The sequence below is a fragment of the Impatiens glandulifera genome, chromosome 1, assembly GCF_907164915.1.
Source record: "Impatiens glandulifera chromosome 1, dImpGla2.1, whole genome shotgun sequence".
Lineage (NCBI taxonomy): Eukaryota > Viridiplantae > Streptophyta > Magnoliopsida > Ericales > Balsaminaceae > Impatiens > Impatiens glandulifera.
The window spans coordinates 18959266-18970358 of NC_061862.1; the positions used below are offsets into that span (position 1 = coordinate 18959266).

Consider the following 11093-nt stretch of genomic DNA (forward strand, 5'->3'; position numbering starts at 1 on the left):
ATATTTTATTATTTAATGTGTTTGATTTTTCTCTTCTCCCCTTCAAGGCTTGCTATTGGCATCATCACCATGCTAAAGGAACAACCCAGAGTTTCGCGTCTTTCTTTCTCTAAAGTCATTAAGAAAGTGGCTGAATTTGAGAAGAATCATCCAGCTTACATTTCATCTGATCCAAAAACAGTGGAGAGGTATGTAATAGTTCATGGACAAATTATCTTGCAACAATTTGTTGAGTTCCCGGATTAATCCATACAAAGATCTTCTTTCGCGAAAGGTCTTAACGAAGAAATGGAACAAAGACATCATACCAAGTGGCTATTGAAGAAAAATGGAATCTGAATCCAAGTGCACTAATGCTGACTTCAACAAAGTCGAAAAAAATGGCTATGCCAGCCACTATAACAAAACTGGTCCATAGAATCTTTAGAGCATGAAGCTTGGCCGATTCTGAGATGGACGAGAGGGAACGTGAAGCTGACGAGATGCAACCAGACGACGATAAACAAGAGCTCGAAGAAGAAATTAAAATCCTAACCATCTGCCATTGTGAAAAGCCGGATCAGTTGACTTCACACACTTCGAACGGAGAAATTAGATGGGATGGAGAGGCAGTTGGAATGAATGACGGTAATGTTATTTATAAGAAAGCGATAGTTCGTGCAAGTGTTGTGTCGATAGGTTGTTCCGTGCTTGTTGAGTCAAATAAGTTGGTGGAACCTTCTATTTGTCTAATTGAATATTTTTTGAGAATTCAAATGCAAGAAAGATGGTTCATGGTAGATTGATGGTAAAAGGGTTTCAGACCGTTCTCGGGGATACTGCCAATGAAAGGGAAGTATTTTTGACAAATAATTGTTTGGTATTTGATCTAAGTGATATTGTGCAAAACTTAGTTGTGGAGATCCGCTCAATGTCATGGGATTATCAGCATAGGAAGGAAAATTCTATCTGGGATAAATTAGACAGGGATAAAGCTGAAGATAGAAAAAACAAAGGTTTGTCCGTTGAATATTTCTGCAAATTCCTATATTGCCCTGATGAGGGTGGTTTCTTCTTTTTTCAGAAAGATACCATAGGCCTTGGTACTGGGATGTGCCATTCTTGTGAAAAAAATAGAATTCTAAGGGAGAAAGAGATGTTTAAGATAGTTCCTACTTCAACTGGTTTCACATTTATGGGAGATGAGTATTACCTCAATATTTTATATTTGGGTCCTTCTTATTTTGAGGTTAACAAAAAAAAGTGTGAAATTTTCAAGGGAGGAAGAAACGTGGGATTGAAAGCTTACGTCGTTGGTCAACTAGTGGAAATCGTAGTCATAAATAATACTAGAAAAGTGGATCATAAATCCCTTAGGGTTAAAATTCGAAGATTTTTCAGATCAGAGGACATTTCTGCTGATATAGCATATCGATCCAATATTCGAGAGGTAATTTTAATGTCACGTGATTATTTATTTCATTAAAAATAAATATAATTGTAAATATGGATATTTTCCTTTATATTATCTTGTATGTGTTTTTGACTCTTCTTTGATAATTATGTAGGTATACTACAGTGGAGAAATAGTGAGTCTTCCTATAACAGCAATTAAGGGTAAATGTGAAATAAGGAGAAAACAAGATGTTTCACATGTGCAGCCTTTGGGAGTTTTCGATCATATCTTCTACTGCGATTGTTTTTTTGATCATAAAAGTGGCAAAATCGACCAGGTAATTAAATATTTTTTACAATATATATGAGGAATGTCCACTTCTCATTTAAGTTTGCTATTTTTCTACAGTTGCCAACTCATATGAAAGAAAGTTTCTCAAAAGGTATAGATGCAATAGGAAACAAAAACAAAAGGAAGGATAATCTCATTACTCCCTTATCAACCCTCGATATTTTTGCTAGTTGTGGTGGTTTATCGGAAGGGCTAAGACAATCAGGCAAGTACTTTCTGTACTGATAAAATTGATGATTATTAGCTTATATAGATTCTAGTAAAATTGGCATCACTTGTATTTGTGAAACCAAGTGGGCCATTGAGTATGAGAAAGCTGCCGGGAAAGCTTTCAGACAAAATCATCTAAGGTACGAAGTAATGTCACTATTCTTTTGCTTGCCTTGTATATATATATATATATTTTCATTTTCTATTTCTGACGAGATAATTTATTATCCGTTTTTAGAATTGTTGCAACTCTTTATGTCCTCAATAATTGACTATTTGTGGATGATATTTAGGGCAATCATGGATGCATGTGGGGATTCCCATGACTGCATTTCAACTTCTGAGGCTACAGAATTGGCCAAAAATCTTGATAAGAAGCTGATGAATAAATTGCCTATGCCGGGACAAGTTGACTTCATAAATGGAGGACCTCCATGTCAGGTATACTATAATTGTTACCAATTCAACGTTAACAATTTGGTATGTATGGTGTTTGTATTATTTAAAGTCTCATTCATGGCAACTCTATTAATATATATTTTCACATTTCAAAGGTAAATGATTAGATTCTTCGTGAATGTTTGACTTTTTGTTTTTCCTTGCATGTTAACAACTTTTCAAAGCAGAAAGTGAAGAAAAATAAAAGGACATAAGGTTCATGCATTTATGTTTTGACTAAACAAACATTGAAGAAACAGAAATGACCCATGCACATTTAGTGTTTTGAATTAAATGACCTTGTTAATAATAGTTCATGTATATTTCAACCTTTTAAGGACCTTTTTCATCTTTGAACCCAATCCTTTATTATTCCGATTATTGATACGTGTATTTAAGAATTCTTGAATGTATAATTCATTGTTTTCTTAATACTATTTGCACACTGAAAAAAAATTCATCAAAGTTGGGATCATGAAAAAATGTGTTGTAGGACGCATGTATTTAGATTGTTTTGTATACCTATTTGCAGGGTTTTTCTTTGATGAATAGATTTAATCAGAGCTCCTGGAGTGAGCTTCAGTGTGAAATGATCTTAGCATTCTTATCTTTTGCGGATTACTACCGGCCCAAGTATTTCCTTTTAGAGAATGTGATGAACTTTGTTTCATTCAATAAAGGACAGACATTTCGCTTAACCCTAGCATCACTTATCGAGATGGGTTATCAGGTAAATCATATTTTCAACAGTCAGTTTCTTTTATGGATGCCTTTTTCTTTATTCTTAATTTCCTGAAATTAAAATGTAAAGAAATTATTTCCTTCTAAATATCAAGACTTGTATTGTTTTTGTTAGGTTGTTTTCATGGCTACTTTCATGTAATTATGAAATTATGAAATTTTGTAATCCTTTTCCATAAAAGAAATGCAGACATTTATATTGACGTATATATATTTTTTAATTTGCAGGTGAGATTTGGCGTTTTGGAAGCTGGGGCTTATGGTATATCGCAATCGAGGAAGCGGACATTTATATGGGCAGCCGCACCTGATGAGAAGCTACCTGATTGGCCTGAACCAGTTCATGTATTTGCCACTCCAAATCTTAAGATCAACTTAAACAGAACTGTTCATTCACGTTGCTGTTAGAAGTACCTCATCAGGTGCTCCACTTCGTTCAATCACTGTTCGAGATACCATAGGCGATCTTCCTGCTGTTAACAGTGGGGCTTCAGTAACATCCATGAAAGTATGTGTTCTGTCTTTGGTTCAATAAGACTGATTGACATCACAAACATTAAACAATAACAACTTCTTCTTTTTTGCTTCTGCAGTATGGAGTGGACCCAATATCCTGGTTTCAGAAGATAATAAGAGACAATATGGAAGTTTTAACAGATCACATATCTAAAGAAATGAATGAGATTAATCTAATCAGATGTAAAAGAATTCCTATTCGTCCAGGTGCTGATTGGCGTGATCTTCCAAATGAGAAGGTAACTACTAATAGTTGCATTATTTTTTGTCTCATTGAGCATAAATGACACTAAGTAATGGAGAACAATCAAATAACATCTTCTCCTTACAGGTCCATTTGAGCGAAGGACAATATGAGGATTTGATACCCGGGTTCCTGCAAAACTCTTCAAAAAGGAATAACCAGTGGAAAGGTCTGTATGGAAGGATGGATTGGGAAGGAAATTTTCCAACCTCTATCACAAACCCACAACCTGCGGGCAAGGTTGGGATGTGCTTCCATCCAAACCAGGATAGGATTATTACTGTTCGCGAGTGTGCTAGATCACAAGTAAGTTCATTACCCTCCTTTTTTCTTCTTATTTTCCCAACGAAATTCTTAGATTCCTTTCTTTGGGCTAATTCTATGTGCATATAGCTTTTTGAAAAACTTATTGATTGAATCACTATTAACCTATGGAGAAGTTCTAGTTATGTTTTATTTTGGGGACTAGTACTTTCGTTGAAAATGAATGAGTTTTTCTTTTCTAAATAAACATTAATATGTAATCTAAAACAATAACAGTTCATGCACATGCTGCATTTCTTAAGAGAGTCGAGCTCAAAGTTGATATGAGCTCCTTTGAGGTTTTTATTTTGATTAATTTATGAAAAATAATGTCATGACTATATATATATATGTTTATATTTACGTCGCAGGGCTTTTCAGATAACTACAAGCTTTTTGGGAATATTCAGCACAAACACCGTCAAATTGGAAATGCTGTCCCTCCACCACTGGCATTTGCTCTCGGGACAAAACTCAAGGAAGCCCTTGAAGCAAATAAATCTTATTTATGAAAAGTACTATTTATTATTCGAGGCATTTGTGGATTTTATCTTCTTCCTTTTCGGTCTGATTTTATCATTTCTTTCACATTGATAATAAAATAGCACAAAATAATGAAGCACATGCAAATAACATCACCTTCTTACATGTCTGATTGAGCAATGAAAAACTGTGGATTTGATAATCTGGTGTCTTTCAAACACTCCAAAAAACAGTGGAAATGTCTGTTTGGAAGATTGGATTGGGATGAAAATATTCCAATCTTATCACTGACCCACCCAAACAAAGATAGGATCTTATTTACTGTTCGGGAGTGTGCTAGATTCCAGGTAAGTTCATTACCAGCCTTTTTTTAGTTGACGATTTGATAACTTTTCTAAAAGCTCATATTGATCTACTTTCAATAACCTATAGAGAAGTTCTAGTTTTCTTTTTCTTTCTTTTTTTGAAACTGTGAACATGTCTAGTTAAGGGAAGAGGTTTGATCTACTGGAACTTGATATATTGCAGGGTACCAAATTGAAGGAAGCCATTGAAGGCAAACATCATATTTACTTTTGTTAAAAATGTAAAGTTGTTGCTGGCCCGCAACAATCCGAGACGAAATCAAAGCCGGAAATCAAAATTCCGATAAAAAAATTTCAAGACTCTCATAATAATAAACTTTAATTAATTGTCATTATTCTATTTCTATTTTAATTCTTACCCTATAGTTCTATAAATAAGATTATGTACTTCTATTATTATCACTAAATTCATTTCAATAAAACATGTTTCAATAAAATTCTTTTATTTTATTGTTTTCTCTGTTATATATGTTTATGTTGCTTTGTTAGTGTGTCCATAGCCACTGTTTTGGCTAATGGGGTTAAAATTGATAATAATTATATACTTAGATCTTACTTTTTCAGTCTTTCTTTATATCAAAGGTTGAGTTCGAAACATTAGTTTGGAAATTCGTAAAAAATTGAAAGAATAAAAAGAGCGAGGTCAAAGTTCGGCCAAAACCTCGCATAGTCGATGGAACAGAACAAACAGTGACTAGTATTTAACGTAGAGCTAGTTAGTGCTGTGTAGTATTTAACGTAGAGCTAGTTAGTGCTGTGTAAACCATATTGATTTTGTTTGAATTGAAAGTAATTAAATTATTTTACAAGAAAAAACCTAAAAAATTGGAGAATCTTTCGTTTTGAACTTGTAATTTTTATTGCTCACTTAGTAGTGATATTTGTAAATCTATATTCATGGATGATACTTTTTTTTTTTATTATAATATTATATTACATTTATTTTGGAATAAAAAATACAAGAAATTTTTTAATCGGTTTAAGATAATTCTTTACTTAAGTGGGCAATAGTTTAGGCAATTTTATTGCATTTCTTTTAATAAATTTTTTTTTTTTGAAGATTAGCCTATCTGAAGATAAAACTCCAATTGAATTATGCTCAAAATAAACTATTCCATAAAACTAAGATCAAAGTCATACAAACAATAAAGAAGTCTATCTAGGAACATTTAACAAGCAGATCAGATCTTTTGCTACCGAATAGGGTGTTCCTCTTGTTGGCTTTGACTATTGGATCTTTCTAATAACAACTATGAAGATATGAAACTCTGGAAAATAGATATTTGCTAAAGAAGAAAAAGTCTTGAAAAAACTTGAGTGTTGTATATTCAACCTTTACAAACCATCCTTATATAGGAATAATTAGCCTAGAACCCTAAGTTATTTATACATATAGACCCAAACCCATTAATAATTAAATATACCCTAATGGTATAAAAGACAATATAATAATATAATATATTATATTGTATAATATAATAATATATCAATATAATATATTATTATATTATATACACTAACATCAATAAAGGCCTACAACTTTATATTTTCTCACAATCAATGCTTAAACTCACAATCTCCCCCATAAGCTTGATTTGGTTCGAGATACTTCACGCCGAGCATCTCTCGCATCTCTGCAAATTTGACTCTTGCTAGTGCCTTAGTGAGAATGTCTGCACGCTGCTCTCTAGTGCCTACAAACTCTACAACGACCTGTTGATTCTTGATGCATTCACGGATGAAGTGGAACCGAATGTCGATGTGTTTTCTGCGTCCATGAAACACCGAGTTCTTCATTAATTCTATTGCAGACTTGTTGTCGACATAGAGGGTTACCGGCCTCATCTCGCATCCGAGCACCTCGCTCAATAAGTTTCTTAGCCAAAGTCTTTGGCACGACGCTGCAGTAGCTTCCATAAACTCCGCCTCACATGAAGATAAAACAACAGTTCGTTGTTTCTGAGATTGCCACGTGATCAGATTCCCGTTGAGATAAAACACCATCCCTCCAGTACTTTTTCTGTCATTTGTGTCACCGGATAGGTCACTGTCAGTAAAACCAACGAGTTCTTCAACTTCTCGTCCTCTTCTTAACTGAATCCCATAATTCATCGTTCCCTTCACGTAACGAAGAATGTCTTTTACTGCCTGTTGGTGTAGAGTGGCAGACTTCTCCATGTATCGACTCGCTATGTCAACTACATAAGAGATATCCGGTCGAGTGTGTGTCAAGTACCTGAGACACCCGATGATACGCCAATACTCCTTCGGATCCACTAAGCTTCCTTCCACATCCTTTCCGAGCTGCAACTTTGCTTCCATAGGATACTTGCTCGAGTTATAATCCTCCATTACAAACTGTTTCAACATCTTCTTCGCATAAGCTTCCTGCTTTACCTTAATGCTATCTTTCTTCTGGTCCACCTCGATACCAAGAATTAACCTGACATTGTAATGTTTCGCCACCGGTGCAAAGTTCTCCTCAAAATCATTACCTTGCTTATGCACATAGCCTTTTTCTACCAATCTCTCTTGGTGCTTGAGGATGTTGCATTCACTGTCTCTTTTAAACTTGAAAAACCACTTTAACTCGATGGTCTTGTGATTGGGTGGTAAGTCGGTGAGCTCCCATGTCTTATTATTCTTCCTGATAGACTCGAGCTCTTTGTTCATGGCTTCATTCCACGACTCTTCGACTAATGCCTCGTGATATGTTGTTGGCTCATCGGTGGTGAGCAACAACAATTCATCAGGATCCATCTCTACTAGTGGTGCCTCCGCGTAGACATCTCGTAGGATTCCAAACTCCTTTGAATTTTGTACGAGCTTGTTGTTGTCGTTGCACCACTCCCACTTTTTCTCCTCCTCGAATATAGCGTCTCTGCTCACATAGATTTCCCTGTAAGATGAATTAGGAAACTTGTGCGCCTCGCTTCCGTCTTCGAACTTCATATTTCTAGTAATTTTCTCGTCGAGCTCATTGAGCTTCTCTCGATGGCCCTTCATATGGTTGTTTGCTCCATTGTCAAGGTACCACACATTAGTGTGATTACACTCATCGCCACTTACGAGGAGTTTCTCCATGACTTTCTCTTCACTGAACAACACCACATCTGGTTCCTCCTTGGACGGTTCTTGCATGAACTCTTCAAGGTTTGTCTTCTCGTCTCCCTCAGCAAACATTAATACTGGCTCCTCTTCATAGAAGCTAGCGAGGTTTGCATCATCTTCTTTGGGCAAAGCTTTCGTCACTAGCTCAGCAAACATTAATGCTGGCTCCTCATCATAGAAGCTAGTGATGTTTGCCTCACCGTCAGACCTATTGTTAGGACACTTAGACGCGTAGTGCCCATACTTTTGACAAGCGTAACACTTCACTGTGCTCTTGTCTTTGCGGGGCTTGGTACCTTCTTGTCGAGGTGAGCTTTCTGCACAACCTCGCCCTTGACCTTGCCCTTGCCCTTTGCCACGACCTCGGTTATCTCCACCGTTGCCGCTACGACTCGATGATCCAGAAGAAAAATCGGCTTCTCCGTTTTTCTTCATTCGTGACATCCATTCATCATGCGTGAGCAATAGATGCTTCTCCTCTTGGTCTCCGTATCCGCGAAGTCTCTCCTCGTGGACTTTGAGACGACCGACGATCTCTTCGACGGTCATATTCTTGAGGTCACCAAATTGCTCGATCGCTGTAACAATCTGCATGTATGTTTGTGGTAAGGCTCTAAGGAACTTCTTGACGACGGAGATCTCCTCCACCTTCTCTCCTAACGAGCGGATACCAGTCACAATGGATGTCAATTTCATGGCGAAATCATCCACCGATTCCCCATTCTTCATACGAATCACCTCAAATTGTGTCTTCAAGGTTTGCACTTTTGCCTCCTTGACTCTCTCCACTCCAACATGCATTGTCTTTAGCGTCTCCCACGCTAGCTTGGCGGAATCCTTCTCAGCCACCATGAGAAGGACGTCCTCGGGGAGTGCTTGATAGATGGCGGCGAGAGCCATTCTATCCATCCGTTCGTCGACATCTTCGAGCATCACGGCTTCCCACACTCCTTGTGCTTGTAAGTTTACCCGCATCTTCAATGCCCAAACCGAGTAGTTACTCTTCGTGAGTAACGGATATGAGAGCGTCACATTCCCTTCTCTTCCAATCTTCATTGCCGCCGCATCTTTGGTTGATCTTGTCGACGACATGTTCTTCAATCTAGCTCTGATACCAAATGTTGGCTTTGACTATTGGATCTTTCTAAGAACAACTATGAAGATATGAAACTCTGGAAAATAGATATTTGCTAAAGAAGAAAAAGTCTTGAAAAAACTTGAGTGTTGTATATTCAACCTTTACAAACCATCCTTATATAGGAGTAATTAGCCTAGAACCCTAAGTTATTTATACATATAGGCCCAAACCCATTAATAATTAAATATACCCTAATGGTATAAAAGACAATATAATAATATAATATATTATATTGTATAATATAATAATATATCAATATAATATATTATTATATTATATACACTAACATCAATAAAGGCCTACAACTTTATATTTTCTCACAATCAATGCTTAAACTCACACCTCTGTTGCGGACCAATCAAAACTCATCATTATTATTATATTAATAAATTAAAACTGGGTTGAAAGGAAGAGAGAGAACCCAGAACCCGTATTTTATTCCGGGTTCAGCAGAAATGTAAATGAGTGAAGCTTCCTTCGCTTCACTCTGTTTTACTTGACTATTGAAGAGACAGTCTACACTGTTTTACATGAGGTTGTCCATGTAAAATTGATTGATATATATTCACTGTTGAGTGAAGCAAACTTAAATTGACTCTGATTTAAAAATTGTTTATAAATTTATTTGTGATGTATTTAAATGATTAAATAATAATTCATATAATTTTATTTCTAATATATATAAAATAATAATTATGAATTAATATAATTTTATTTTAAGATTAGTTTAAAATAATAATCATAAATTATGTGATTTAAGATATTTAAATTAATTTTTATGAATGATTATAATTATATGTTATAATTGTGATATATTCAAATGAATTTGTACAAATTATTTCATAATGTATATATATTTAAATATTTAATATGCACAAATTTTTTATAATGTATTGAAATATATTTTGACAAATTATTTAAAATTTTATATAATTATATAACTATATATTAAATATATACATATAAAAACATATTTTTAATTATTTTTGAAAGATATTTAAATAATTTTGTAAATATATTTAAATAAATTTGTAAAACAAAACTATTTTTTTTTGTAATATATTTAAATAAATTAAAATATTTTAAAATTTATTTTTAAGATATTTAAAAAAAAAATATTTAAAATATTTTATATTTTATATAATTATATATTAAATATATATAAATGTTCATGTAAAACCATTAACACATTTATGTAAAAACATTTATACGTTCATGTAAAAACATTTATGCCTTCATGTAAATCTATAAAAAAACAAAAAAAATAAGCGCTATCAGGTGAAGCTTGTTTCACCTGAGTATTTACAACACTCAAATGAGTGAAACAAGCACTACCAAGTGAAGCTTGCTTCACTCAATATTTACAGCGCTGAAAGAAGTGAAGCAAACTTCACTTGATATTTACATTTGTAAGATATTTAAATTAATTTATTTTAATTATTTTATATAATTATATATTAAATATATATATAACAACATGTTAAAAATATTGTAATATATTTAAATAAATTTGTAAAACAAAATATATTTAAATAAATTTGTTAAAAAAAATATTTTTAAATTTATTTGTAAGATATTTAAAAAAAATTATTTAAATTATTTTATATTTTATATAATTATATATTAAATATATATAAATGTTCATGTAAAATCATTAACACATTTATGTAAAAACTAGGGGTGTTCAATATTTGGTCTGAACTGAATATCCGACCGAATTCGAATTCACCGAATTCGAATAAACCGAATTCGAATTACATTTTCGGTTTTCGAATCGAATTTTAAACCGATTCGAATTCAAATACGGTTTTCGGTTTG

The 11093-nt window shown here is 33.9% G+C and overlaps 1 pseudogene; it reads left to right on the forward strand.

The window, feature by feature from the left end:
* Positions 1–452: 452 nt before the first annotated feature.
* LOC124919820 lies at positions 453–4943 on the forward strand (annotated as a pseudogene).
* Positions 4944–11093: the final 6150 nt, after the last annotated feature.